This window comes from Ursus arctos, unplaced genomic scaffold, assembly GCF_023065955.2.
Source record: "Ursus arctos isolate Adak ecotype North America unplaced genomic scaffold, UrsArc2.0 scaffold_1, whole genome shotgun sequence".
Taxonomy (NCBI): Eukaryota; Metazoa; Chordata; class Mammalia; order Carnivora; family Ursidae; genus Ursus; species Ursus arctos.
Genome location: NW_026622763.1, coordinates 37,497,773 through 37,504,886, shown reverse-complemented (window position 1 = coordinate 37,504,886; position 7,114 = coordinate 37,497,773). Strand labels below are relative to the sequence as shown.

At 35.8% G+C, this 7,114-nt stretch overlaps 1 pseudogene; it reads right to left on the bottom strand.

Annotated features, from left to right (window-relative positions):
- Positions 1-5,058: 5,058 nt before the first annotated feature.
- Positions 5,059-5,159, bottom strand: LOC113250970 (U6 spliceosomal RNA; annotated as a pseudogene).
- Positions 5,160-7,114: the final 1,955 nt, after the last annotated feature.

The following is a 7,114-nucleotide window of genomic DNA, read 5'->3' as shown; positions in this document are numbered from 1 at the left end:
AACTTAAAAAAATGCCTGTTAAAATGTTTAATTATCATGTAGAAGATGATCACATGATTGGGGATGGAGTGTTAATGCCTGTCTTAGATTAACATATAAACTAAACTTAGAAGTGACTTATTGGATAAGTGACTGGTTCTAGAGAAAATAATATTCTGAGGAAATGAGGGGATCACATTTGATCACATAAGGTGATCAGTTTTATTTGGCATAAAGATCCATGGTGAGATTGATTGCTATGTACACAAATCAAACGTGGCGTGATCACTGTTAGTGAGGAGGTTGAATCACCTTGTAGTTAAAAATAAGGGCATTAGAATTGGACTATGTCTATTCCAATGTTGGTTATGGCTCATTCTAGCTCTGTAATAACTATGGGGAAGTTACTTAAATTCTCTAAACCCCAATTTCTTCATGTATAGATTTGAACTAATAACGAAGTTGGTGTGGGGATTAAAATAGATTGTGTGTATAAAACTCTTAGAACAGTGGCTGGCATGTGCAAGTGTCCAATCGATGTTAGTATGGTAAGTGAGATTTAACATGCTACCAGATAGAATGTTTCTATTCTCACTGTATAGAGATATTTTATAGATATTCATTGGAAATTAACATTAGTTGTACCTCCAAAAGTAAGTTTTCCCTTAAGGGGCAGCAATATTTCCTTCCCATGGACCTCAGGAGTGACTAAATCTGTAAAGTGACCAAGCAGCCCACAAGCTACACTGTGGTGACAGCTGCTAGACTGACTGGCCACACTTTCATAAATGTGTGAGACAATGAGCCCAAATGAAAATACAAAGCTTATTACTCATGTAGCGGTTTTATAGACTCACACAGAAACCTATAGTTGTACCCTAAAATGAGGGCAATGTAGACCTGCATACGACTGAAACTAGGAATAGGAATGAGAAATGGTTTTGTGAAAATCTCCCATAAAATATGGATGAAAAACTGTAGGCTGCCGTGGTTTCTCAGGTTGTCTGCCCTTGGTCCAGGAGGAATCGAAGGCCATTCCACCAAAACCGTGACCAAGCATTGTCTATGTGGTCTATGTGGTGACTTGTAAAATGTCCAGGATACCGTAGTAAACCTTTTACCCTATAATGCCAATTACATTTAGAAGAGGACCGAAAGCTGGGGGATATTAGTGACCTGTTCCAGCTTCTTTAAGAGTTTCCTAAGTTAGACGTCCACTGTTATAAACACAATATTATGGTGCCAGGGCTAAGAGATGGTGTTTTCAGAGTGCGGAGTGATTGATGAGGGTTTTTACATGGGCTTTGCTAATTCATATGATTCATCGTGATCTCTTCTTTTAAGGTCTGATAATGGTACAAAACCCAGGCAAGAACCAAGGCGTGGTAGAGGGGAAGAATCATAGAGTGGATAGGTTACACAAGCTGTTGTTCAGAGTCTAGGGAAAAACGCATTGTTAGATTTCCTCCAGGTGTTGTGATTCTTTACACCATTTATTTATTTTTAATTGGAAAAAGTTTATAATTGAAGATTAGGATTGCATCAGGACTTCTTTTATAATACATCTTAAGTTAGGACAGTTTTGATACAGCACAATTTATCAGAGAATTTTAGTTATAAATAATGTAATTTTACTCAGCATGGTCCCTCTGCATCTTTTTCTCTAGGACCTGAGATTACAGGAGTACATGGGGATTTGGAGGAGATTTTCACTGGGAGCATGAGTATAGCAGAAGGAGATACCTTGAAAATTGAAAAAAGTCTCGGTAAGACTGAACGTCTTTCCTTCTCCTCCTCAAAACACACGTTCCATCAATACTAAACGCTCCAGTTTTCTGATGTGCACAACTTCCATGTGCTTTTGGGCACACTACTCTTCCTGCTCAGAATGAACCTCTTTCCAAACCCTATAAATCTGACGAATCCTTACTTATCATTTAGAATTATCTTAAATTCATACATACGTTCTTCTTCCCTACTTTCTCATCAGATAATCCTCACTCTCCTGTGCCTTGTATATATTTGTTATGATGTCCACCACACTAAACCATTTTATTTCTTTTCACATATTTATTTGTGCTTATTACCATAACATCTTTGAGCTCCAGTTCAAGGTTCCTGATTATGGATCCTTGCTATAGAATTCTTAAAGCTTCTGTTCCACTGAATTGAATTGAATCGAATTAAGTTTATTTGTTGTGTATTTTACTATGAAACCATCCACACTCTTCCTTCATTTTCCTTCTGACCAATGGCAGGTATTTGAGATGGGGACAGGTTTAAGGGCACAGTCTTTTGAAATGGAGCACAACAATGTTAAATGTGTCACAAAGAGATCAATTCCTACAATTAGACGACAGAAGCCTAACACTCAAACCAACAAGCACACCATCTTGAGGGCTGAAATGAAGCTAGAAATACATATTCTCTCTCTTTGCTGTAGTTTGGCCTGTTAGAGATCTGTATTTCCAGACTTCTAGAAAACAGAATCTATTAAAATATAGTAAATTCTTAGTGATAAAGTTATTCACCTATTTAGTGGAGAAGGTAAAACTAATATGAATGAAATGTACTTTAAAGTCATGAAACAATTCAAAAATTTAAAGAACTAGAGTAAGATTGAAAACAATTAAAAATGTAAACTACTTTAAAAGAATTTCATAATATCTATATTTTTTCACTTTCATAGTAGAATCATTTAGTTTAAAATGTTTATAAGTTCATACCATCCTATAATTTGAATTAGTAATAAATTGTCCTAAAAAGTCTGATGAATAAAGGTTATGGACTTTCTTCATTCTATGAGATGCTTTCAAGGAAATATAATTATCTTTTTATTTATCAAGAAAGTAAACAATTATCTCATAATACGGGCTTGGTGGAATTAAGATTTTGTGTTATATATTTTACTTAATATTTGCCACTGTAGAAATAAATTCAAAGATGGAGTTTTTCATTTGGGCTGGGTAGTTTTTTCTCTGGTGGGTCAGGTTTTGGCTCAAGATAAATAGCCTACTGGATGTTGTAACCTTCTATGGATGTTTTCTGAACTTGTCAGATAATAACGATCACCAGGGATACTTGTTAATGCATGCAGATTATCAGTTCAATCTGACGAGTATGTGTCGGACTTCATGAATCTGCCTCTTTTAATGTGGAACCCAGGTGATTGTCAGTTTTCAACATATTTGGACAACTGCATCTCTATACTATCTCAATGAATGAAAAAATTTGGAACTTTTGCAGGTGTTTTTGGTCATCAATCACTATCTTTCCCCTTGAAATATTTACTTTCCTCTCCAGATTCATCTTTCACCACTAATCTGTTTTCTAAGGACGAGTCATATCAAACTGCCCGCTTGCTCCCTTTTTCCTTTTCCATGCTGCTTTCCGTGTTTTAAATCCTGGGGCCTATGCATTCCCTCACTTGACTGACCACATTTGCCATCTGAGACTTTAATCTACGGTCCTCTAGGCATACTCCCTTGACATCCTGTGCCTTAGGTCTACCATGATATGCAGCATTTTTTTCATAGCACCCTTTTATTTTCAATCTCCCCAACCAGACCAGGAGAATCTTGCGGTCAGGCAAATTACGCTTCACGCTCTCAAGATGAGCATAAATCTGATGTCTACAATAGATAACAAAAAAAAATGTTTAACAAAGGAATGAAGGGAACAAATTCTTTAGGTTCTATCTTTAGGCTAGTTTTAGATTAGTTAGAAGATCATTAAAACAAAAACATTTAATTAACGAATGTAAAAATTATCAAGATAATACATTGGCATGTAAATAGCGTAAGGTAATACAAGTTAAAAATAAATTTTACCATCTCCAATTCACAATAGATAACTACTATTACTAGTTTCTTCTTTGTATTTCTAGAAATGTTAGTATACAAAAAGCATGCATATGTAGATACAGATGTCATACATATTCATATATGCACAAATATACAAATATCCCTACATATATCCCTGCAAATGAAAATGAACTACATATATGTTTGCTTTATGTGCACTTTTATACAAATAAGTTAATACTACATTTATATCTTGGAGAAAATTTCATATCAGCTTACATGAATCCACCTCATTCCCTTTATTGGCTACCCTATTTTATGCAGGCATCATGGTACAGTTACTTAGTCCCCTCCTACCAGATATTCAGGTTGTTTTCAGTTTTTCTCATTACAAAGAATACTGTGAATGTTCTTTCATATAAATCTTTGAGCAATTTTTCTTCACAGTGCATTTCAGACAGATATTTCTAAGTTAACCTCAAGAAAGACTGTCACAATTTATACTCCCCTAAAGAAGGTAAGAATGTCTGTGTCTCCATACTCTCATTAATTTTGTATTACCCAATTTATATATTTGGGCGATCTCAGGTGTTTTAATTTATCTACACATGAGTGAACAGGGGTATTTGTGTGTGTATATTAAGGATTTGTATTTCTGAAGTACGTTGGTTCTGTATTTTCTATCTTAGATGTTATTATATCTCAGTTTTTCCTCTGCTTTACAGCTCTCCCAAAGTTTATTTTTTCATGCTTTCGATCACTAGTTCTCTGCTCATTTCTGAAGCTCTCGTTTTCATACCTTACTTTATCTTTTAAATATATGAAATTGTTCGTCAACGTTTGACTATTTGAAATAGTCAATGGTTTACGGCTATGATTTATATAATGTTAGTTTGCCAGGTTTGCCATTATACCCATTCTATAGTTTTGTTTTTCACTCCCTGCCTACCTAGAGTTAATAATGCTTATTACCTATTCAACAAGTATAGAAAAAACTAGTGAAGTTAAGAAAAATCCTAAATGTGAGGTACATGAAGAATATTTAGAGTGAAAGGTACAGGCTTCCAGTTAGGGAATGAATAATTCATGGGGATGAAAGGCACAGCATTGGGAATATAGTCAATGGTCTTGTAATAGCCTTGTATGGTGACAGACGGTAGCTACACTTATAGTGACCACAGCATAATGGATAGACTTGTAGAATCACTGGGTTGTATACCTGAAATTAATGAACATTGTGTGTCAGCAATACTTTGATAAAAAATAGTATTTATTTAAAAATATGGCACGCTTCTTGATTTTGTGGATCCCTGCGCAGGGGTCATGCTGAGCTCTGTATCATTCTAATTTTAGCATATGTGCTGCTGAAGCAAGCACTAGACTTAATTTTTCTGATCATAGAGTTGTCTATTCTGGTGTGGCTTGTGTATGTACGGGAGTGCTTGTACGTGTGTTCCAGTACTTAATTTCACTTGTTGCACTCCCACCTAAGTGCTTTATCTGTTGGAGCTGCACTTGAGTAAAAGCTCTGAAATGATTTGCATTATAAGTTTTGTGTATGCTCTAAGTTTTAGCGTATTTCATCCATTTTTATCCAAGCCTAAAATAATAAAGGGAAACTGGAGATAACTCTTAATTATCCTGGGATTTTGATAGTTTTTGAACATTGAGTGTCACATGTATCTTAAAATATTAGCTCAGTTGCCATTAGATATCTCTTATCTACATCATAAAGTTTAGCATCTTGCTTTTATTGCCCTAGTTTTAAAAATGTATTTTAAAATTTTGCATCTTAGAATATCGATGCTCACACATTAGCTTCCTTTAAATTATAGTCGAAAGAAATGTTTATGTTTGTTAACCTTCTGCGTGGATGTCTCTCTCTGTCTCTCTCTCTCCTTCTCTTTCTCTCTCTCTCCCTTTCTCTCTCTCTCTCAGGAAGTCAGGAATACAAAGCAAGGGGAGACAGGTAATTGACCTCTTGACCAAGTTGTCCTGTTTGGTGAGGTCGTAACACACTGCCCTTGCGAGATTTACAGTAAAAGCCGAGCAGAGGTCTGGAGGAGAGGGACTAACAGTGTTAGGATCAAAGGCCTAATTGTCTGTTTTCTTGAAGTTGGGGTTATTGGCAGCTGCCATTATACCGTCCGTGCTGCTGTCACCCCGCACAGCCAACCAGCATGCACTAATTGCAGTGGCCTTTTCATCAAGTAAGATCATCCCACTAAACACAAAGAACTGTCTTTCCATTAGCACAGACAGTAGCCAGCTAGATCAGCTGGGCTCCTTGAGTATGATTGGACTGTCATATTGTTATGATTTGTTCAAGTTTAGAGCATTTAGCAGATACCCTTTGCACCTCTCTTTGTACCTGAATACTATAACCTGACTGCCCCTATCATTTAAGAGGGTACTATAGCTTTTCAAAGTTCAGCAACGCACAATTGCAGGCAGGCAACTGGTTTCTGACAAGAGATCAATACTGTCCTTCCAAACGCTGGAGTCAAGCTGCTGGGTCTGTCAGAGGGATGTGTGCTGTAATTGGATCATGGATGCTGCGAGTCATCTGAGTTTCCCTTCAGCACTGTCACAGCTGTCAGATGTCATCCCTTTGTACAGCTGTCACTGCGGGAGGGTTGGGGCTCTCTTTCCGTTCTAACCCAATGCAAATGTCCACTTAGCAGATGAATATTGAAGATATTAGACACTTCTTTATGCCTTTATGCAAAATAAAGATCTGTGTCATCTGTGAATTTCATGGAAATAAGTTGCAATTTATTCACTGTGAGAAAAGTGAAGTGAAGCCTGTAAAAATGAGAAATTATTTGGTTCAGGCTATTAAAAAAAAGGAATATTTTACAGAATAAACAACAATATGCAGATATTTTTCTTGAGATGGAAAAACTAATAGTGTGAAGTATTTAAACAGTCATCTTATATTTGAAAGATATTTAAAAATATGTACGTATCTTTTACTTCGTCCCTATTCTTAGAAAAGAGACAAATCTTGGATAGATTTAGGTGCTTTTAGATCATTAAAATTTGTTGAAAAATATAAGCCCGCTATCTCTTAATGTAGCAATAAGAACAGATTTAAAGAATGTAGTTATATTTAGAATCAGGTCAAAGAGTCTCAAGAAAGTTTTCAAGACAGACAGGACAATCTCAATAAAATGAGTATGAAGTTTTGGCCGCAAATCATGTTTTTCTAAATTATTGCAATGAAATAGAAGGACATGTCCACAGTGGGCAAAATAATTATGTAACTAATGAGTGGCTTCTATCAATTTCAGTGACTTTCGCTTCTGTTTAAATTAAAAAGAACGTTCTAA